Source organism: Canis lupus, chromosome 6 (genome assembly GCF_003254725.2).
Source record: "Canis lupus dingo isolate Sandy chromosome 6, ASM325472v2, whole genome shotgun sequence".
Taxonomy (NCBI): domain Eukaryota; kingdom Metazoa; phylum Chordata; class Mammalia; order Carnivora; family Canidae; genus Canis; species Canis lupus.
This window is the reverse complement of record NC_064248.1, coordinates 64,441,937-64,465,515: the sequence shown is the minus strand read 5'-3', so window position 1 is coordinate 64,465,515 and position 23,579 is coordinate 64,441,937. Positions and strand designations below refer to the sequence as shown.

The 23,579-nt window shown below is 37.7% G+C and overlaps 2 long non-coding RNA genes across 2 annotated transcripts in view; both read right to left on the bottom strand.

Moving 5' to 3' along the window:
• Positions 1 to 437: 437 nt before the first annotated feature.
• Positions 438 to 23,579, bottom strand: part of LOC112640994 (uncharacterized) — a 44,528-nt gene continuing 21,386 nt past the window's right edge. Inside the window, exons 2-3 of the long non-coding RNA XR_003124394.3 lie at positions 5,349 to 5,605; positions 438 to 676 (exon numbers count right to left, since the gene is read on the bottom strand). This is a non-coding gene — a long non-coding RNA (uncharacterized LOC112640994). The remainder of the gene's footprint in view (positions 677 to 5,348; positions 5,606 to 23,579) is intronic.
• Positions 9,980 to 12,471, bottom strand: LOC125755332 (uncharacterized). Its single transcript, XR_007411556.1, has 2 exons — positions 10,696 to 12,471; positions 9,980 to 10,385 (listed from the first exon to the last, which is right to left on the bottom strand). It is a non-coding gene; the product is annotated as an uncharacterized LOC125755332 (long non-coding RNA).

Here is a 23,579-nt window from a genome sequence, read left to right as displayed (position 1 = left end):
CCAAAAATGGGACATGAACATCTTCATTCTTAAGAGTCTTCCTAGGTAAACTTAATATTTACTAGAGTCTGAAAATCCTTAGGTAGGTAGGTTTTCAAACTCCATGAAGACAAGAACCCACCTGTCTCCTGAAGTTCTGAGTCATCTGAATAAATATTCTTGAATGAATTAATAAATGAAAAAGTAGAAATTCAGGAAAGTATTAGAAAACCAGAGTAGGATGCACTCAAAACAAATAAAGGTGTGATAGGCCAAAGCTCCAGGATGACCCAAATCAGAACAGCACCTGAGAACAAAGAAATCCCCTCAAGTCAGGTCCAATGAAGACAGAAGACAAAAACAAAAACAAAACACATGGACTTCATATAACTGAGCATGTATGAAAACCACTATGCTTGACCAAGCAGAATGTCACACCAGCTGCCAGATTTCTTCAGATTAGGATGCACTTTATTCACATTCGCATATCTCTGAAATCAAGATGCCCCTCCCATTGGGTGCATTTTACCACTTGCACTATCCTGGATTGAACTCTGGTTTGTCCTTCTTCCAGGGAAGCTTTTGTGTTTGTTCTTGCCAGTCACCTGAGGGCACTATCAAGCCGAGACCACTTCAAATTAAATCCTCTCCTGAGGATTTCTGGACCACATGAGCACTGTGAATTCAGGCTGTATACCTGCAAAAGTGGCGAACTATAGTTCATATTTTCATGAGAGATACTTTCCCCCTTCCTCCACCCAGTGTCAATGTTGAAACTACAAGTTTCCCTAATCGTCCTTTTCTGAATGTTGGGTTTAAGTCTTATTTACTTCTGCAGTGAGGATTTAGGATGGATTTTGCAGAAATCAGCTATTAGATTCCAGAATGTGCGCTCCTCCCCTTACTCTACTTTTTCTCACGCTTTGTTTAGAGAGGAACGTTAAATATTGCAGTTTACAATTGAGAGGATTTTATATATGATAAAATATGGGTCCTTTCCACTGAGATTCTCTAAAATTCACAGCTGAGTAGTTCTAAGTCTATGGGGAGAATAACAGGAAGGTCAACATCTGCCTAAACATAGAGTGACTAAAAACACCAAGTTCAGGTCCTGATAAATCTTTTGGATTTGTCACATTCTGGATACTGACGCAATGGCACTCAGATTTCAGAGGCTCCTGTAGGATGTTGTAGTGCCATTTGCCACATTCACAGATTCATTGTGAGACCGTCTTTCTTCTCTTCTCCTACAATGTTCAGCATATGCTAGGTGCTCATGTCGTATTTACTGAACTCCATGTTCTAGAACATGACTGTCTAAACACAACTTGATTTGGCTCTGCACGCAAAACAAAATTTCTACTCATGTTGGTTTCTAAGATCTGTCTGGCAATCACTTCTGGGCAACATTAGGAAATTATGCATGGTTTCTGGGTAAATGTTTTAATAAAATTCTTAACATTTGCAGAATTCGTTTTAAATGTTGTTCTCTTGTTGATGCAGCTGTTGGGATCAGATGGATTTCTGTGTTTTGCTTTGCTTTTGTTTTGTCTTTCCCCTGAAGAAATTGTTGTTATAAATTCTCACTTTAACTAAAACTAATTTTTTTTTTTCAGTAATATAAAATGTATCTTAAGTGGTGATGGCTGGATTGATGATCCTCTGGCGTAGCTCAGTCTGTGTATTGTCCCTCCCTCCTCCACGAGACAAGCCAACATTCTGCGGAGTACTCAAGATTGCAAGCTGCATTTCCCCCCTTTAGTTAGTCTGTTCCTCCTTTATTGCCACCCAAACTTGCTTTTCTTTGACTCCAGTTTATTTTTTCCCCTTAGAACACAAATTTTACATTTATCTTTCCTTTTATTTTTTTCTTGAGTTTTATGAGGTGAAGGCCCACCCCATAAAACCCTGTGGCCCTGCAGCTGTCTCCTAAAATAACTACTTTGAAGTGCCTGCCCTTAGTTCCAACTACTTCTTCCTCACCAGCTGCCAGTCTACCAACTCTGGGAGGAAGCTTGGAAAGCGGAAAAGTCTGTGTGATTGTCAGTGGAGCAAACTGTGAAGAAAAGGCAGAATTATCAGCTCCACGTATCTCCAGTTTCTGAAAGAAGTGGTGTCCTAGTCTATCCAGACAGCTATAACAAAATACCACAGACCCAGTAGTGTATCAACACAAGTATATTCCTCTAAATTCTGGAGGCCAGAAGTCTGAGATCATGGTACCGGCAGGGTCAAATGAGGGCCCTCTTCCAGGTTGCAGACTTCCACATGGCAGAAGGGCCTAGAGAGCTCTGTGGAATCTCTTTTGTGAGATCTCTAATCCCATTCATGAGGGCTCCACCCTCAAGACCTAATACCCTCCTAGAGACCCCACCTTTACTATTACCTTTGGCAGTTAGGATTTCAACATGAATTTGGGGTGGACAGATTCAGACCATAGCAAATAGCAATCCTATTATGTTAGATAAACCCAATCTTCTCTTCAAGTTCCAACGGATGGATAATCAGTAGTATTTTCTTGAATTCTTCCAGTAACCTAAGAACAACATAACTTCTTCCTTCCCCTTTTTCTTTCTCATTTCCTTCCTCCTTTATTGTTTCTTCCTCTTAATCTTTCCCTCTTTGCCTCTTCTTTCTTCTTTATTTTTTCCTTTTGCCCCAAATTCTATGACTTGAACTAATGGAGTATCATTTTTTTGGTAATAGTGATCATAAATCACTGACTGTCATCTCTAACTATATATCACACTTTCTACTAAAGGCGAGTATGTCAAAGCATATTTGCCCACGGTTATCACTTCCCAAACTCCACACTCTACAGGTCCTATAATGAAATAAAACAAGAAACATATGTTTACATAGTTGCATTTGGTCTTTCTAGTGAAATAATTGTAATGATAAGAATCTTGGCAAATTTTACAGCACTACCTAACATTTTATTGAGCTCATACCTAGGTATTGACACATTCAAAATTCTTTACATGGATATTCTTGGTTAATCTGTGAGGCAAGCACTGTATTTCCAAATTTTACAGATAAGAAAACTGAGCCCCAGAGAGGTTAGATAACATTGCCAAAGTCGTGCAACACTAAGTTTGGGTTATGATCTCTATATGAATATCTTGATATTTGGAGAATTTTTGGTTAAATAAGCTTAAAATTCCCTAAGTAAATACATATAGAATTTTTCTATAATAAAGAGCATGTTTAAGAGAAAGAAATTACAGTTACGATGTATATAGTTTTAGACACTTACTAATGAGAGTGGATCCATTCTCTCAGCTGTATCACTCTGTATCCAGGATCCAGGATCCGCAATAGGCTTGTGGCTCTGTAAACTGCATATCATTCTTTGGGAAGCCTTGCTTATGGTAAGGTTAACAATTTATTCAGGAGGTGCACTTGGTTTTTCAAAACCTAATTCCTAGAACATTTCCTGTTTCTAAGAATTCTCCAGCAGGGTGTAATTATCAAGATACAGTTCTTCACTCCATGCCAGCGGATGCTTGGTGGTCCCTGACTCAGTAGTTTAAAAACTACTTTGCTCACCACCATATGATCTCTTCTTGCCCTGAATATCCTCAGCAATCATTTTCCTTTCCTAAGCAGCTCCTGCTGTATAGTCTTTTAATAACATTCCCAGGGATGTTTACTCTACAGATGGTGGTGCCACTTTGACCTTTATTCATCACAGGCTGAGTAACAAGGTGTGATTCTCTTGAGATTCTCTCTCAGCCTCTTCCCAATTCATCTTCTTCACAGCAATCACCGAGTCTTTGACACCTACCTTCTCTTTTCCCTGCCTGCGTGGACTCTTGCACAATTCTGCATTCCTAGAGCAAAATATCCATGTGTCTTCCGTGTTAATGTTGCATTGGCCGATCCCCAGGATTTAGTCAGAACAGATAATCCCAGGAACCACAGAGCAGTGTCAGCTGCTCCAAGAGTACATTAGGGAAGGAATAAGGGATGCCTCCTTCTGGGTTTTCCCTGTACACTTGGTGATCCCAGTTCTTTCTTCTATGAAGTGCTCAGGAGGCCCCTCAGAATTCGTTCCATCTACATTAGTGAGTCGACCTCTCTATAATCTGTTAAGTGAGTTCTGTTAACAGATGGCTCACAAGGGTGCCTGTAGAGCAAGAACTAAGGTTGTGAGGTAACAGTGAGGTGACAGGCTCTCCCATGTGTTCTATACATGTGTACTGATAAATTATGAAATTGTGTGGCTATTTTGTTGACAAAAATAACTTTTTGTTACTGGTTTTTCCCAGATCCAGATCCACTCGAGGGCTATGTCAGAGTCAGTATCTATCTCTCTTCTTTCAGCAGCTTTTAGATATTTTCCAGGGTCCAAAACTCCCCAGTTCCTCAACCATTTAAAACCATTTCACCAAGTGAGCATGCTACATGGTCCTGCTTCTCAGTCCTCATATATAACCTATTATATTTTATTTGATGATGGAAGCTATATGAATTTCCAGTTGATTTACAGAAAGGGAGAATTAAGCAAACCCCAAATGCAGGGAACTGTTTCTCATTTTTAGATGTTGTTGAAATTTTCTATTATAAAATCCTTAATTCAGCGATGATGAAAATTAGGATAGAATAAAAATCATGAATAATTTCACTCAAATAAACTTTCATTTCAAATTTAAATCTACCAGAACAAAACAAAATGTTTAAAAAATTTCTTATAATTTTTACTTAATTTCTATGTATTACGGAGCTACACCTGCATATGGCAGGTGATCAACGAGTATTTTATCCAAGGTGAACCAGAATTCCTCAGGGGCTACTCCTAGCAAAAACAAGTAAGTCCAACTAAAAAAAGAGACTGCAACGCCTCAGGGGCTATCATTTTTGGGGATGGAAGTGGGAATGAACTGGGCAGAGAGATTACTGGAGGGGATATTGCCTGAGGCCTTGGGAGAGGTTGTTGACTGGAGTGTGTAACTAGAGGGAAGAGGCTGTGCCTGGTGGCTAGGTGGGATGGAGTAAGCAAGATGGAATGAATAGGAGCAGCTGCAGTGAGAAAACAGCTTCAAAGGGAACATTAGGAAGTTTTCCTATGGGATGAACTGTGTAAATTTTTATATATTTTTAATACTGCCCTTCCAAGAAAATTCATAATAAAACTCGATTACTCTTTAACAATTTTGAAAGTTAACCCTATAATTTTGAAGCAACACCACTCTGAGACTGGCTCTGAGGAGCTCAGCCTCCTTTAGGCTCCTGAAATATCTCTTTTGCCCCCACCTCCCACATTTATCTCAACACTTAGAAACCGTGGATTCTCTGAAGACAATGTATCTGTTTCCCAAGAAGGGGTCAGGCTGAGAAAAGCCCCTTTCTGACCAAATTTCACTCACTTTAACAGGATCAGTCCTGGAAGACTTGTCCTAGTTGCAGGTGGTTCCGGAGAAGGATGAATCCAGGGCAGGCACATAGGTCAAATCAGACACAAATTGCATTAAGCATGAATACAGTGAATTGACAACAGGAGTCCAACATGGAATAGTTGCTTTAGTGGCTGGTTTCTGCAGGTCGGGAGATTCCCAGCTGGATGACAATCATAAGTTGTCTCTGCAGCCAACGGCTTCTTGCTAAGTAGATTTTGGGATCTGGGCTGCAAAAATAAAGTTCGGATTTGTCTCTTGGTTGCAATCAACTGAATGAATTAAACTTGGAGCATCATGGGTGGGAATGAAGAAGTTGGGTTTTTGCTGGGACTACCCTCTATGAAGGATCTTGTGCTACTTCTGACTAAATGAATTCTGAATCACCCATGCTTCTTTGAACATTTATGTCAAATGCCCTGGCAGGAGGAGTCAAGTGGGACAAATTTAAATCACATGTGAGTTCCCATTAGCTGTTTTTTCTACTTTAAAACAGAAAATATCTTTTTTTTCCTTGGATGCCCATTAGGAACCCATCTCTCATCCAGACATACACAATGGCAGATTCCATAAGCATATGAGGTTTACAATGCTTTAAAACAAAACAAAACAAAACAAAACAAAACAAAACCCACAACACTGATTAAAAAAGAAGTGATTATGAGGTCATTTACCAGAACTCAAAAAAAGAATGGAGTTCAGTTGTAAAAACATCACACATCAAATAGCTTGGGGTGGGGGAGTTGATAGACCCTGTTGTCAGAGCTCAGCACTAAGTCAAGGCTGCTCTGGTAGCAACTGGATTCTGAGAGTGAGTTTTAATCTGGAGGTGCACAGTATCTCCTGCTACATGGAACACTTTTAATGGGGACTTGAGAGTGTTGTTGGGCCTGTTAGTTTCCAGATTGAGGCCAATCAAAAGCAGTGATGGTAAAGACTTTAATATGGGATTCAGTAGACAATTATTGGCATTTTAATACATGCTACAATAAGTTACATCAACTCTACATTGACACAGTGAAGTGGTGGTTTGGAAGCATTATACAGATGATTTATTTTGCTTCTGTGTTAATTTGTCTAAGCATAATAATTCCCAGGTGACCTGTAGGAATCATATTGCTTACCAATTGGTAAATTGCTGTGATTGGTGGACTTTCAAAAAGCTTTGCAAAAGGAAATAAACCCTGAAATGTAATGTTGATATCAACTAGACACCACTATTCTAATTTTACTGCAAAAAATACATTGGCTGGGGTCATTAATAGCTTTAAATCCCCTCCAGGTCTCCCAGCATTCCTTGGCTAAATGCCAGGGTCTGGGCTGACCACTAGCCAGATCTCAGCTCTCTGATGCTTGGCAACACTCAGGCTATTTGCAACTATGTGCTCCCAGATGCATTCCTTTCTTCTGTGCCTAAGGATGCAGAGGGATGCTAAAGGTATCTTTATGACAGCGTAAGATTCCTTGTCACAGGGATAAAATTCAGTGGACTTTTATAGCAGCAGCTGCTCTTCTGGAACTAGAAGAAATAACTCTCCAGGTAATCACAAAAGAAAAAAGGAAAAGGGATGAAAGAAGAAATAGAAACAAATATATTATATTCACGAAAAGTATCAACAGGGCAGGAGGGAGGGCTAAGAACAGCATTTATTGTGTTTTGACTATGGCTTCAAGGTTCCCATTAAGCTCAGGAAAAGGAGAAATGCAGGCAGTCAGATGTGGATGTCACAGCCAAGAAATGCTGTCATCTGCAACATTGCCAGCTCTCTGGTCTCCAGGGCCAAAATTGTAGAAGTGATTTTCTAGTCTGAGAAATCTAAAGATATAAAGGTAAAAAGCATATAGGGTATTTCACGATGTTTGATAGCTGCTGATTGTGTAACAGAAAAAAAAAAAAAAAAGAAAAATAACACTTTGGGACAGAACACTTTCCCTTATCTGTTAGAGAAGTTTATTAGGCAGAGAAATCTTTGAAGAAGGTGGCAAGGACCTGGGAGTAATGGCCGTGGACATCCTTTACGGAGTCAGAAATTACAACAACGAACAGAAAGTATGAAATAAGGTTTCCTCATTATTTCATAAATTTTATCTGTAAGATGAATTCTTGTTGTGAACACTATCAGGGACATTGGATTTCTCTGATCCCTGGTGGAGAACCCATGAAAATTCTCTCCCTAACAGGTAACAGGCTGCAAATAAGTCATTCCTTCCAGAAGTCTCTGACTCTAACTTCAATGATGATTGGAACTGCTTTGATTGCATTCAGGCAAATGACTCATTGACTCCACAAGAAGCGCGTGCACACACACGCACACACACACGGGATCGTTAAATATAAATTTTCACATAGCTTGCAAATTTCACCAGCCTTAAAGAAATTGTCTTCCACTGAAACATGTCTACTGGAGCGTGGCGTGCCAGTCATTACAGCATCTTATACTTCATGCTGTGCAAGCTGCCTGCCCCCAGTTAGAACTGTTGTAGATTTAAAAAAAAAAAAAAAAAAAAAAAAGAACTGTTGTAGATTAGTCCTAAAATTTCTCAATCTATAGGTCTCTAATGTCAAAAATCATGGTTAGCATTTCTTTTTTTAAGTGTTAAAACTCTTTTTGATGCAAGGTCAATAATGAATAGCGCTTCCTCTGAATACCTGGTGAAAGAACTCTTTCCGATAGAGCTCTTCAGGGCATGTGGGTATTTGGGGTCAATATCTAGGGCTCTGGCAATGTGGGAGAGGATGTATGATGGTGAAGAATCTGTTAGGTGTAGCAACCACTTAATTAGGAAGGTGACTTACTGCCTGTTTCCTGGGTGCTGCATTTCCCAAGGCTGTCCGGTCTAAATCTGATTTCCAAATATTTGACTTGCTCATGGAGGTCAAGTGCCTGTCACAATGGGTTTCATCCCTGTCAGCTTCCCAGTAGCTCTCCATTCCCTAGATGAATCCTACCTTTATTCTCAGAATGTTACTGGGCAACTAACGAGGCAGTACTTTCACCCATTTCTGAAAGCGAATTACATCGGACGCCCTATTTTATCAAACTTTGTTTCTTTTAACCCATCCCTATATATCACTGAAATAAAAATTCAATTATTATAACTCTTCAACTTGTATTTAGGCTTTCCAAAAATAGCATAGATTCTCCTTAAAATCAAATAAACTGATTTGAAAAGGTATGTAAGTCATATTTACTTTCGTTTATGGTGTTTTCCCTGTCTCTATGGCCTACACTTCCTTGCTTCCACAATCAAATGTGTTTGATTGCAATGATGCAGTCAATTTCTCCAGCCTTTGACTCAAGGATGATGCCCCATTTCACTGACATAACTTACATATTATGGTGTAAACCCCTACAGACTTACTTGCTGGATATTGTTCTTCCCAAAGTATCACTTCAGACTTTTCTGAAAGTTCCCCAAGGATTCCTCACAAAAGCTCAGGAGTAGATTTCTACAGGTCTTTCATAGAAAAAAATCCTTCCCTTGTTTACACCATCCTATCTTTAATGTCGATGGGATTAGAAGGAGGTCACTCCAATAAATTTGTGGTTACTGTTGTAATATCCTCCTCTGTAGAGTGGATCCCAGGGTTGGGAGGCACCTTTAAAAAATACGTCTCCGATGGTGGTAATTTGAATGAGGGATGATGGAGTAAAGAGCATCTGGCATGGCCATTTAGAGGAATGTGATGTCATTCTCTGAGTTAATGATTATAAGGGTGATACAGGAGAGCTTGGTTCTTGTCTCACGGAGTCCAAGAATGAATCTCGTGGACACAGGAGAGTGAGTCAAGGGATAGAAGTTTATTAAGTAAAGATACAGAGAAAGCTCTCAGGAGGGAGAAGGGTCCTGACAGGGTTGCCACTGAGGGCTTGTAGGGTTGGTCTTTTATTGGAAGCCTAATCAGGGAACGTAAATCCTTTTAACATATCCATTGATATCACCATTAAGGACTAGTGATAACATCTTTAGTGGCTTACTTCTTCCTTGGGATCGTTTATTCTTTGTTGGTCATGGATGACTGTCATAAAAAGACACCCTCCCTGCCCACACCTAGGGCAGGGTGGTCTGGCTTATTCCTTTATCTCTGGTTTCCTTACACCTAAGCATCTTTGGAATTTTTGCGAGCCTGCTTCCGTGGCTCCCTACCCAGCCCTGCATAGCCCCATTTGTCCCTAACTCAAGGGGAGATAAAAGTGTGCCTTGGGAGTTGAATGGTAAGTTTGGTTTGGGGGCCATCAGTTTTTTTTACGTCCATATAAAATAGCCAGTAGATGGTTAATAATATACAAATAAATCTTAGGAGAGTGGTGTGGTCTGGAAACATAACCGTGGATGTTATCAGGATACAAATGGTAATTAAATTCATGAGAATGGACAATCTTAATACAGGGAGTCTATAGTCAGAGAAAAAAAGTCTCAAAGGATCATCAACATTTAAGGGGAAGTCCAGGACTGATAGTCTGAGAGAACACTGTTGGAAGATCCAAGAGGAATAAAGAAAACCAGTAGAGAATAGAACTCATTTATTGGATGTGGGTATAACACATGAGTAGTTAAAAATGACTCTAAAGTTTTGACAATGGGTAACTGGTATTCATTGGTGAGTTGTAAATACATGTAAGTTTATTTGTACAGTTAAATTCCATTTCAATAAGAACCAATATGGGAAAAAAAGTTTGCAATAATAAAATTATTCCTAAGCCCAGTCCAATGGCCTAGAGCATTAGTGCCTTGTTGATCTCATTACAACAAAATCCTCTACTATGAATTATTTAGTATAATGACTTTACCCAGTCCTTGTCTATAGAGTAGTTCTTCACTTATAATGAAAAAATCATAAGAATACAAACTGTTCCATGAAGGTTGATTTAAGTTAAAAAAAAATCATTCTCTAGAGTCAGAGCGGTTTATCCAATGTGAAATGTGTTGTGCTCTGCTGGTAACTGAAGGTGGGCTCTGGGGTGTGCATTTAAATGGAGCTAATGAATTTCCTCTGTGCAGTCCAGCCTGGGGAGAAATGGAGAAGTCAGTTTAATAAAGCATGCAGTAGAATTGCCCTCTCTGGCTCTCCAGATTATAATAGTGGAGCGCGGCATTGTTCCCTTTTTCTGTAAATCTATTCTTGTTTTTCTGTTACTGCCACTTCTGACAGTCTCACCATCTCATTTTCTCCTCTGTCCTCCCTCCCTTTCTGCTGCTTCTTTCAGGCTTGCCTACAATCTCCTCCTTTCTACCTCTCTGTCTCCCTCTTAGCCTTCCTTCTCGTTTTCCTTTAATTAAGGCTGGTATCTCAATGATGAGCTGAAGAGATGCTCACCTTGTGCTCATACAAGTCTTCCGCAGCACAATGTTCTCAGAAGCCCTCATGGTGCTCCCTTTCCTGCTAGGCTTTGCAAAGTTGAGCCTCTGTGACTTGGTATGAAAGAGTCTGACTTTGTACACAAGAAATAAATGTGTTTTTGCTTGTTATTATTTCTGGGTTTTTTTTTTTGGTTTTTTTTTTTGTTTTGTTTTGTGTGTGTGTGTGTGTTTTGTTTTGTTTTATTTTGTTTTTTTGAGAGCTCTGTTTCTTCTGCTTTCTGTTTGAGTCTGGGGAGATGGGAGGCAATTTATCCACTCATGCTTTTTGTTGTGGCTGTGCATTCAGTATAGAACTCAATGCTCATCACCTCTCTTTCCACAAGATTCCAAAAAGGTGACCCGTGTCAGTATTCACATGGATGGTAGATGCCAAGAGGATGCAGCTTAGGAATCTGCCATTTTAATTAGTGCTGTAGGTAATCACTATGCACACTAAAACCTGAGACCTTTACTTTAAAATCACCATAATGAGATGATTCCTTTGGGATGAGAATCTGTTTTATAGGAAGAAAAACAACCACCTAAGCTGTCTTTCCCTAACTCTACTGGCCTTCCAAGTCCATTCATAAATAAGACTGTAAACTTTCTGAGGTCAGGAATCATGCCTTTTATTTGTTTGTATCTCAGACTTGGCCGTATGTAGCCATGGAAGTGTGTGGTGCTGGAGGTCAAAAACACTTGAGTTTCAACTTGACCTTCACTGCCTGTCCTTGGATAACTTCTTTAACCTTTTTGAACCTCATCGCATTCATCTGATAAAAATAGAATACTTAAGTACGAGATAGGCAAGAGCATTTGGTACTCTGGGTAGTAGTACAAAATAGAGTGATTAAATAAAACATATGGTAGAGGACACAATGTGCTGCTGGAGTTTCAAAATGTTATTACTCCTAACTTCACCTTCTATGTAACTTAGTTTCCCCCTTTGTAAAATAGAAATTGTATATTTTTATTACATATTGATGAGAAGTTAAGAATAGGAAAGTGCGTAAAAACATTTACAGCTTTGCTTGTCACATATAGTTACTATTATCTTGTTAGGCATATTTCCAGACATCAGTAAATCAAACTAGATCCATCATATACTTATTGAGGGCTTCTATGTACTAATCCCTTTGCCTGTGGATTCAAAATTAAAATCACTGGGTTTCTGAACCCTGGGATCTCACAATCTAGTGAGTAACAGGAGTAAGTACACAGATGACTCCTACAGAAGGTAATCTGTGCTCTGTGGTGTTCACTGAGCAATTGTAATCTAGAGGCTATAAGACTTGTTTTAGAAGAGGAAGAAATTAATTCTGACTGGGAGATTGGAACATCTCTGTTTAATGCTGGTTGAATTTAAGAGAGAAAATAAAATTAAGGTAAACCCTACTTCTGCTTATTTAATCTGCTTGGGAGGGCTTTAATTACACAGAAAAGAGAAGGAGCATAGTACAGTAGAAACTTGATTAAATGAAACACTTTGAATTTGGATAATGGGATTTTCTTGTTAATTCTCTTTAAGACCAAAAAGTCCATGTCTTGTTGTTGCTATTCCTACTTTTAATAATGCCTATTCAAATAGCCCTTATTGAATTAATATGGACTCAACAATTATGGAGACAGTAGAAAATATGAATGATTCATAATATAGAATTCTCAACTCTAATGAGTTTATTATCTTAGAGATTAAAAGATACATAACATATAACATTAAATAAAAATAAAACAGGGCAGCCTGGGTGGCTCAGAGGTTTAGCACCGCCTTCAGCCCAGGGCGTGATCCTGGAGACCCGGGACTGAGTCCTGCATCGGGCTCCCTGCATGGAGCCTGCTTCTCTCTCTGCCTGTGTCTCTGCCTCTTTCTATCTCTCTCTCTCCATGTCTCTCATGAGACATGGAGAATAAATAAATAAATAAAATCTTAAAAAAATAAATAAAAACAAATAAAAATAAAACAATAACATAAGGAAGTATGCAACTAGATAGAAATAAAAGACCACTCTATGGTTTAGGAGATAAATATTTTGGATGGGAATAGATTTGCACAACTGAGTCAGAATACATTCATTTGTATCAGAGAGAAGATATAAGAAACGAGTGTTTAAAAAATACTGAGAATGCAGAGTATTCAGTATTCAGACTGAGTATACAGAATGTTTGAATTTAAAGAGATGAGAAGCAAGGAGACAAATCTGGCAGTTTTCATGGTATCTGAGAATGTCACTTAATATTTCTTAGATGATTGAATTCCAGAATTCTCATTTTGAAGACCATCATCACTGATTAACATTTTCTGAGTGAGTACAAGGTACAAAGCAAACACAAATGGAACCCAGCCCAGTGGTCAGGAATGTGGGATTAGGAATCTAAGGAGCTGAGGTAAGTAAGAGTCAGCAATTACTATCTTTGGAGATTCAGCTAACTAATATAGACTTTCTAAACCAACGTTTCCTTAGCTGCAATGTGATAATAATAATAGTATCTAACTTTTTCTTTTACTGTGAGTAAAAAAATGAGGTAAGCAAATTAGTTGGCACAGGGCCTAGAACATGACAAGTATTTGTTGTGTTAACCATTATCATTATCAGAAAGTCTTAGAGCTTGGACAGAAGTTGTAGAATTTATATAGACCATCTGAAATGCCTACACAGTTTTATTTAACCTGAATTTTAGATATATGCTTCTTTGGTTTTCTACTTATTCTAGTTTTGAGTGAAGTAGGTCCTGTTTTGTATTGTTTTAGGGCTTTATGATGATGCAGTTAATGCTGTTGATGTCATGCCTGCCTGTGTCTGTTTGGGCTTTCCAAGTAGTGACTTCACAGGGTTTCCATGTGAGCCTACTGCTAACTATCTTGCTGACTGAGATCATTCTCAGGCTACAGATCTGACCTTGGTTTGCATGGATGGACCAGAAGTAAAAGCCAAGAAGCATCCCGGGAGTGACTTCAACTAATGAGAAAAGGAAATTTGTGAGCAAGAACCCCAGCTTTGGGATGCCTGGGTGGCTAAGTCGTTGAGCGTCTGCCTTTGGCTCAGCTTGTGATCCCAGGGTCCTGGGGATTGAGTCTTGCATCGGGCTCCCCACAAGGAGCCTGCTTCTCCCTCTACCTATGTCTCTGCCTCTCTCGTGAATAAATAAGTAAAATCTTAAAAAAAAAAAAAAAAAAAGGAAGAACTTCAGCTTCATTTTTTATGAGGCAACTCTGAGTTGTGTTCTGGAAATCCTATCAGATGACACCCAGTAGGTATGGACTCATTTCCCAAAAGAGTAACATGCTCACAAAAGAAACTTTTGTGAATTTTATATTTTCCCCATCTAACTTTCTCATTCCCACATTTTGTTTCCTATGCCAGTTACCAATTCATTTGCTCCAAATCTACCTTCTACCTCCTACTCTGTGAGAATAGAGATGAACCCTTTAGAATTTCTCCCCAGCCAGTTGTCATAATATTAAGCAGTTTCAGTAGAGGGAGCTGGAGAGACATACTGGAGAGGAAGGGAGTTTTCTCCCCATGATGCCAGAATGTTGGACTAGGTGAGCTACAGCAGCACATGAAGCTTCCATACCAAGTGGCAGTCAACTCTCCATGAACAGCTAGCTTCTCCTGGCATACCTCTCTGATGGTTTTGCAACAAAGTGCCTCAAACACAGCACCTCCTATGAATAATTTTCCATGGCAGCCCCCAGAGAAGCTTTGTAGTGAAGTGGTATTGGTTCAACATTTCCCTGTGGATGGCTCTCCTTAGCACAACTCAGACATCTTTATCTTCCCAGCTTCAGGGAACTCATGGAACCTAGGTGCATTCCCTTCAAAAAGGTCTGGATGTTAGTCATGGGGAGAAGTGCGTGTGTGTGTGTGTGTGTGTGTGTGTGTGTGTGGTGGAGGGTGGAGCCCCTCTACCAGAGATTCTTACTTTGGCATTCTGCATCAGCATTGGGGATAGAGGCTACACCTTTTATCTGCTATTTCTGCATTCTTTATAGTTCTTTTTACTCCTTAGTAGCTAATTGTTGTTACTCCAATCTCATTTTATAGTTAATATTTCTTTATATAAAGCCTTTTGTTTTTAAATTTCTGTGTGAGTCCTGTGTCTTCACAGGACACAGACCCATATACCTCCCAAATAAACTACTTGTACCCAAATCTTAGTCTCAGGGTTGGCTTTTGGAGGAATCCAAACTGAAATTGTTAGTTACAGTAGACATATTAGAAAGCAGATTCTCCCCAGACTGTTCTAATTCTAGTCTAATTCTAGATTAGAATCTAGAATTGAATTGCTTGCTGACCAGAGAGAAACAAGAATCACACTTTTGATGGAAAGTGGAATGTCATAATTCAGGCATGATTTAGCCTCACAGTTACATACATTTTCACTTATGGTAAATTAGGAAGAGAAACAAGGAAGAGAAAGCTCTGGCTTTTAATAGCTCTAGCACACTGGTTCCCAGAGTATGGTTCCCCAACCCCAGCATTAACATCATATGGGCACTTGCTCCTTCCCAGACTGAATACTGAATCAGAAACTCAAGGGTTGGGGTCCCAAAATCTGTGTTTCAAAAGCTGTCCAAGAAATTCTAATGCAGTGCAAGGTTTAAGAGCTAATGCTCTAGAACGTGAAAAAATTAAGAATATGAGAATTGTGGAGCAGATGGACTTTTCACAACTGACACAAAACCCTTGAAAAAGAAATGGTAGCCTTAGGTCAGCCAACCATCAATCCAGAGCTGTAAAGGCAGAGCACTTTCATGGCAGTGTTTGAGATCCTCTTCTGCAGCTGATGTGCAGAACAGGCTGGGATTTAGTTCCCTCATTTGATCATAGGAGACGTGCAATTTCAAATGAATCTAAATTCATAGTCCCAGAAAATCTTCTGTGCCAAAGTCAGGGCCATGATAGGAGAGAAGTGAGACTTCACGATCTTGGATGAGACATTTAATGGGTAAATGAGCCTAAGAATTTTCAATGCATATCTCTCGCCTCATCATTGCCGGAGGAAAGCATTGTTCCCCTTGCTTGGATAGCATTTACAAGTCCCATGAGAGGTCAGTGCCTGACAGGATATTTGCCCTCTTCAGGCTCTGTACTTGCCCCTCTCCCAGTAATTCTAGATCAATAGGGGGATCAAGTCTCCCCCTGGCATAATTGGGTAGGTCCATCCTTGGTATGGATTATTCACCAAAAATCTGAAGAACACTTACAATATGTAGTGGAAGAAAATAAGACATTACTTATGAAAATATTCCCACAGTGTTGCACTAAGGAGGCTTCAAAGTATAAGGCAAGGCAGGGGAGATTTAAAAAATAAGGCAATCTTCTGTGATTCAGAATCCAGTATCCTCACAAGAGCCTGTAAAGGCTCCTTGAAGCTTAGAGACAAAGATGGTCTACAGTAGGCAAGATTGTCAGAATGTGTTGGCAGTGGATAGAGGAAGGGGATAGAGATTCAGAGATGGGCACTATGTGTGTATATATATATTTTTGTGTCTTGCATCAGTATCCACAGTAGGAAGTGCCTACTTCAGAAGAGATGCTGGACAACCACTGGATAGAATGATTCAACCACCAGGTGTCAGCCAGCTTCTGTCCTTAGCTATGCTGATGCTAGTACACTTATCCCATGAACAGAGTATCCATGGTAGCAGAAATGGAGGCTATCCTGCCAAAAAGGAACCCCCCCACTCCGCACACATACCAATAGTATGATAAAATGTCACAGACAAAAATTTAAAGAATCAACTTACTTGGTAAACTTTTCCTGCAAAACTGACCTAGTTTTATTTTATATGACCAATTCCCCAGAGAGCAAGAAACTCACAATTCTTAGGGCTTCTAGTTAAAAGAATATTATTAAAATAATGTTAGTATTTTTTGAATGCTTACTCTGTTCTAGTCCCAGTGCTAACACATTAATGACATCACCTTTTTCCATACTTAAAATATTCCTGTGGGGTAAGCACTGTTAGCATTTATCTTAGGGAAGACTTCATAAGACCTGTTAGGAAGTAGCGGGGTCAGGGATTCACCCCTGATTCCAGCTGAAACTGAAATCCATGCTCCTAACCAGTATGCCATATTTGTTATAAAAATTTGTTTCAAAAAAGGTGGTAAAAAACAAACAAAAAAAACAAAAACAAAAAAAAACATAGTACTTGGGTAATTTTATTTTTTAAAGATCTTATTTATTAAAAAAAAGATTTTATTTATTCACGAGAGACACAGAAAGAGAGGTAGAGACACAAGGCAGAGGAAGAAGCAGACTCCATGCAGGGAACCCAATGTGGGACTCGATCCCAGGACCCCAGGATCACACCCTGAGCCAAAGGCAGATGCTCAAGTGCTGAGCCACCCAGCCATCCCTGTACTTGGGTAATTCAACTCTAATTGTCTCTGTTGTCTTTTGAAGTGGTAAGTTCCAGACTGTGAGCACCGGTACTTTGATTTTAAAAGGGTCACCAAGGGAAAGTCTTATTTCTGTTATCCTATCTACAATGTTTCGAGTAATTGCCAATAATCCAAATTGAGGTTCTTGGCTGCTGCAGCTTATATTAATGATTACACAAAATTTAATAAACATAAATTTAGCTGTCTATAGTGTTTGAGGAGTAATGAAAGAAATTATATTGCTTCTAAAGTAAAGCATCTAAATACAGTATTGAGAACCAAAATGTTAATTTATTTTTAAGAAGAAGTTTAGGTTAGAAGTAGGAAAATGTTTCATTGAACCACGGTAGAGTTACATTTGTAATAAGAACTGCCAACTTTATAGTCAGGCTGCCTATATAATGTAAATCAAAGCTGGGAAGTGCTTTAGTTTAAATTGCTTTTTAAGACTGTTGAACTCCTGTTGGTTTATACACAAGATTTATGCCAGCATGTTCTTTCTGTCTCCATTTTTCATGAAGAGAATATTAATCTTTGATTACCTCCACAATTATGAGAGTGGGAGTAGCTATCTGGGGTGTACAGCTAATCTTTGATTGTTCATCCTACCTACAAATAAATTTCTACTTTTAAAAACACATCTACCCTATGCTAGGATTATAGAGCACACAGGGATTCCATGGGATGCTGGTATTGGTCAACCATATTCAGACACATTACCTCTTACTTTTCTCTTCTCTACCTCTGACATCTTACCCTCATGTATGTTCTAGATTGGCTAAATTTTGCTACGGTTTAGTCTCTCTCCTATCATCCATCAGAAAATCCCATTAATTGCTGGCTTCTCTCCATTTTGTAAAAATTTATAATGTTATTCTATTTTTGACATCTATTTAAGTAAAACACATGCTAATCATATAACTGGTTAGAAGCTGGCTAGTGCTTCTGAGAAGTACAGTTCATACACTTTAACCATATAAAAGTTGTCTTTTTTGAAATGTTAACAACTTTACACAATAAATGTTTATTTCTTAATCTTATAAATCTCAATTCTGGTCATAACTTTTCTGAGACTTTGTAATTTCAGAAATTAATTTGGGGATCAGACTCCTCCTGTCAATTAGGCCAAACCTAAAAATGATAAATTTTTATTTATTAAACAAAGGTATGTGCTACAGGGTAATCTTAGAAGGTATCTATTTTAGACAGAAAGACAATTTTAAATATGTGCAGTTTGAGCTTGAGATCTTAAAGAAGAAAGAGCTATGCAAAAAAAAAAAAGAAAAGAAAAAAGAAAAAGAAAAAAAAAGGAGTGGGATACTTTTGTTTTCATCACTGATATGTAAAGAGTGTAGAAGTTGTCACTTCTTTCCTTACAAGAATAAAAAAAGATGAAGTGAAAATTGACAACTTTTCTTGGACTCCTCAGGGAACTGAGGGTGCAAGACAAACTGACACCCCAAATCTGGAGAGACATAAAGTAAGGAAAAAAAAAACAGGCAAGATACAACTACATTAGAAGCCACTAGAGCCATGAATTGGTATGAATATTTAAATGGTAATTATGACAATTGGCGGGAGCCTGAGTATGGACTAGCTTGAGAAAGAAACTATTGGATGCTATAATGTTGGCAGTGGGGACACCATGTTGGATTTCACCACCAGGAAACCCTCAAGATTCTCATAATGAAGATTCAAGAGAGATACTTCTTGCCTCTGGTAGGGGAAAATTAATCTTTTTATGAAATACAACTAGAGATTTCTCCGTATCAAAGGTCTGTTCTTAAACAAAACAGACTTTACCAGAGCCATATCTCAACTGGAGGAAGTTCACTTCACCCTTCTATCTATCTGACTAGTGTTTCTGTTTCACTTAAGAAGGAAAAAGCTATTCAACTGGAAAAAATGCCTGTGAAGGTCACAGACCAGAGATACAGAACCTTTAAAAGACTGATATTTAACCATAAGATTGTAGATTACTTGCGCCCATATCACACTAAGAATGCTCCAATATAATACAGTGGATTACATCTGAAAAGCTGCGAGATACAGATTTTCCCTAAGAAGGGGTACTCAAGACCAAAGACAAGAAGGATATAATAAAAATAAGAACACCAGAGAGAAATCTGAAGTCTTTGGAACCTACAACTACAGCAAACTTTCATGTTTGTTCTTACCCAGATTAACATAAATCCTCATACTAAGTGCCTATATACCTCACGTCTTATTATTTAATATGACATGTTTGTCTTTCAACAAAGAATTGAAATGTATTCTAAAAGGCAAGGGGAAAAAAGTATTTGAAGATATAAAGAAAGCATTGGGATCAGCCTCAGATATGATGTAGGTTTTGGAATTAATAGAGAGGATATTTAAAATAACTATAATTAATAAGTTAAGGTCTCTAATATAAAAAGTTGACAAATCATAAGAAAACAAGAATAATGTAAGCAGAGAGACAAATCTAAGAAAGAATCAAAAGAAAATATTAGATATCATAAACAACATAACACAAATAATGTTTTTAATAGGCTCAGCAGTAGACTAGGAGTGGCCTAGGAAAGAACCAGTGTGCTTGAAAATATGTCAATAGAAACTTCCCAAAGAGAAAGTTAAAGAGGAAAATGAATAATAACTTAAAAACAGAATAAAACAGAAAACAGAAGAATATTCAAGATCTGTGGGACAATTTCAAATGATGTAACATATGTGTAATTAGAATACTAAGAATAGAAGAGAATAGAAGAAATATTAGAAGGAATAATGGTTAAAATTTTCCAAAACAATGGCATACACTAAGCCATAGATCCAGGAAGCTCAAAAACAACAAGGAGAATAAATATTAAAAAATCTACACCTTGGTATATTATATTCAAACAACAGAAAAACAAAGTCAAAGAGAAAATCTTGAAAGGAGCCAAAGGGAAGAAAGAACACTTTTCATAGGAGAACAAGGGTAGGAATCACAATAGACTTCTCATAAGAAACAAGTAAGCAAGAAGATAGAGTGAAACACTTGAAATGTTGAAAGGAAAAAAAAAAAGAATTAGAATTCTATACCCAGCAAAATTATTTTTTAAACTGCCTCTCACTTCAAATCACAAGTCCCAGACTGTCACCTGTACTTCTGACCTACCCATTATAAGTCAAGTTTCCCATAGCCTCCTCCCCAGGTTTGATAATTGTCTAGAAAGGTTCACAAATCCCAGGGAAACATTTACTGGCATTTACCAGTTTATTATAAAGGATATTATGAAGTATAAAGATGAACAGCTACATGAAGTGGTACACAGAGCAAGGTACAGGGAAGGGATGCAAAGGTTCCAATGCCCTACAGACATGCCATCATTCTCACACCTCAAGGTGTTCATCAAACTAGACGCTCTCCAAATCTCACGGTTTACAGATTTATATGAAGGCTTCATCACATAGGCATGATCAACTATTAGCTCAATCTCTAGCACCTCTACCTTCCCTAGAGGATGGAGGTGGAGCTGAAAATTCTAAGTTTTGAATCACAACCTGGTATTTTGGTGACTGTCTCCCCATCATGAAGTGACCTGGAAGTCCATAAAAAATTGTTTCATTGGAACAAAAGATGCTTGTATCACTCAGGAAATTCTATCACTCAAAAAATTTAGTAGCTCTGTGTCAAGAACCAGGAGCAGAGACCAAATATATATTTCTTATTATGTCATATCTATTCTACAAAATTTTTCATATCTTTATACATTACGCAAAGAAGAATATACATACATAATTGTTTTGACATCTTCTTCTGAAACCTATAGCATTCTGGAATGCAGGAAAAACTGGTAAATGTTCATACATTTTATAAGTATTTTCTATCCTCTACCCCTTTTATATTATGCTAACCCTAGATTCACAGAACCTAACATTTCATTATGGCACACTCAAGAAGGAACTTATGAAATTCATTCACCAAACTATGACACTAAGGTGTTCCTGGTAGAAAGATGCTGCTAAAAAACAAACAAAAAACCCTGGGAACTATTAGGAAAATGACAATAGAAGTGCCATTTAGTAACTATAAGTATAAAGGTAATGATAACTAAATTATCATTATAATTGTAATAATAATTATTATTATTGGGTTTCAGAAAATAATGAAGAATTTTCCAAAATAAATGGTAGAATAAGGAGAAGAAACATTTAAATTGTTCATTTTCCACAATTCCTAACCTAACCATTAACTTAAGTAACATTTCACATTTAATAGTAGAGGACACAATTAGTCAATTATTTAATTTCTTAGAAAATAAAAGTACTAGATAGTTGATATTTTCCATATTTTGTCCAAATATATATGAAAAGAAAACTATCTGCAAATGATTAGTAATTTTAATTTTAAAAAGACTGTAAGTCAGAGGTCAGCACCATTTTCCTGAAAAGGACCATATAGGAAATATTTTAGACTTCGTTGGCCATATAGTCTCTGTCAAAGCAGCCATAGACAATGTAAGAAGAAGCAAGAGTGAGTGGTGTCAATAAAACTTCACTTATAGATACTGAAATTTGAGTTTCATATCATTGTCACATTACATTAAATTTTTTTTATTTTAATTTTTCAGTCCCTTAAATACATAAAAAACATTCTTAGTTTGGTAGTCAGGCAAAAAGTGGTGGAGGACCACATTTGGTGGGGAGGACAGTTTACAGAGTACTGCTCTTTGCTTTCTTGACAGAGCTCTGTGTGTGTGTGTGTGTGTGTGTGTGTGTGTGTGTGTGTGCTGTGTAATACACTTGTCCTGTAATCAATCTCCATTAATTCTACTCTCATTTATATGGATGAGCAAAATTCAGTATTTGGTATCAATAAGAAAGGAAATAGAAGTTTACCATATGGACCGCAAAATTCCTTATTCTAATATAGTTTTCCCTCTCGTGTACAAACAATCTGCTGCCAAGATCTCACCCTACAAACAAATATATACTACAGATCTGGAAAAGTTAGAAGAAAGTCTAGCATTATTCTTTAGTGGCCTAGTTTCCTGCCTTTCACCTATTTCTTTCCTGGTACTGCTTCTAGGAATGCCTATCATAGATCGAATGAGAAGTTTCCACCTAAGACTGGGAGACATGTCAAGGGACTAGACTTGACCTAATCAAAGTGTCTGCTTACATAAGAAAATATTTAAGTTCCTCAAAGTAAACTTCTTCTGTTACTTAATTTTAACACTGAATGCCATCATTAAATTGCCTGTGTGTGCCTTTTATTAAGTAACTTTATTTAAAAAATAAGGGTCAGAAATGCTATCTGTTTCTTCACTTCATTGAAATCAACACTTTTTTTTTTTTGTTTTTTACTGAATTATGACCTTACCCTTCCCAAAATGTGTGGTAAAATTACCAAGTTTTCACATAGAGTGAAAATCTGGTCCATAGATGGTTCACAGATGATTTTTGAGGCATAGAAAACCTACTACTAGATATTATCCTTCAACTGCTATGCTTCTAGGCTTCCAAAAAAATAAGTAAAAGTGATGTAAAAAATCATTTAATATGAAAAATAATGCTTAGGTTGTGGATGTCAACTATATATTTAATGAAAAAGGACATTAAAATGTTGCATGTTTATAGGAACATGAAAAAGTGTGACTAGGAAGAAGAATTTAAAATATACACTTCAGTGGGACAAAAGCTAACATTACTTCCTGTGATTGCGGTATTGTTAAAAAATATTTGTTGTCTTTCCCTTTGAAAGTGTTACACATCCCATTCTGACTGATGTCTGTCTGGCTAGGCCACACACATTGCTTTGGCCAATGAAATGTTAAAATCTGAGAACTTGTAAGAACTAATACATGCTAAGTGAAATATATCAGACTGAGAAAGACAAATAGCCATATGAATTCACTCATATGTAGAATCTAAAAAACAAAACATTGAATTAACAAACAAAAACCAGAATCAGACCTGTAAATACAGAGAACAAACTGATGGCTGACAGATGGAAGGGGTATGAGATGTCAAAATCGGTGAAGGGGAGTGGGAGATACAGGCTTCCAGTTGTAGAATGAAAAAGTCATAGGAATAAAAGGCACAGCATAGGGAATATAGTCAATGATATTTTAATAGGGTTGTATGGTGACAGATGGGAGCTGCACTTGTGAGCATAGCATAGTGTATAGAGATGTTGAATCATCATGTTGTACAACTGAAACTAATGTAACATTGTATGTCAACTATAAAAAAAAAAAAAAAAGGAGGAAAAAGAAGAACCAATACATGATTACTCCAAATCTCTTTTCCTTTTTTGATGATAGACACTATTATATTGTTAGCCAGGATCCTGGAGTGAAAATCGCATGGAGCAGAGCTATTGCTGCTTCTCAGCTGGCATGTAATATGGGCGTCAGTGAAACCACTTTTATTGTTGTAAGCCAATACAATTTTGAAGTGTTTGTTACTCAGCCTACCCTACCGTATGCTTATTGATACACTTTTT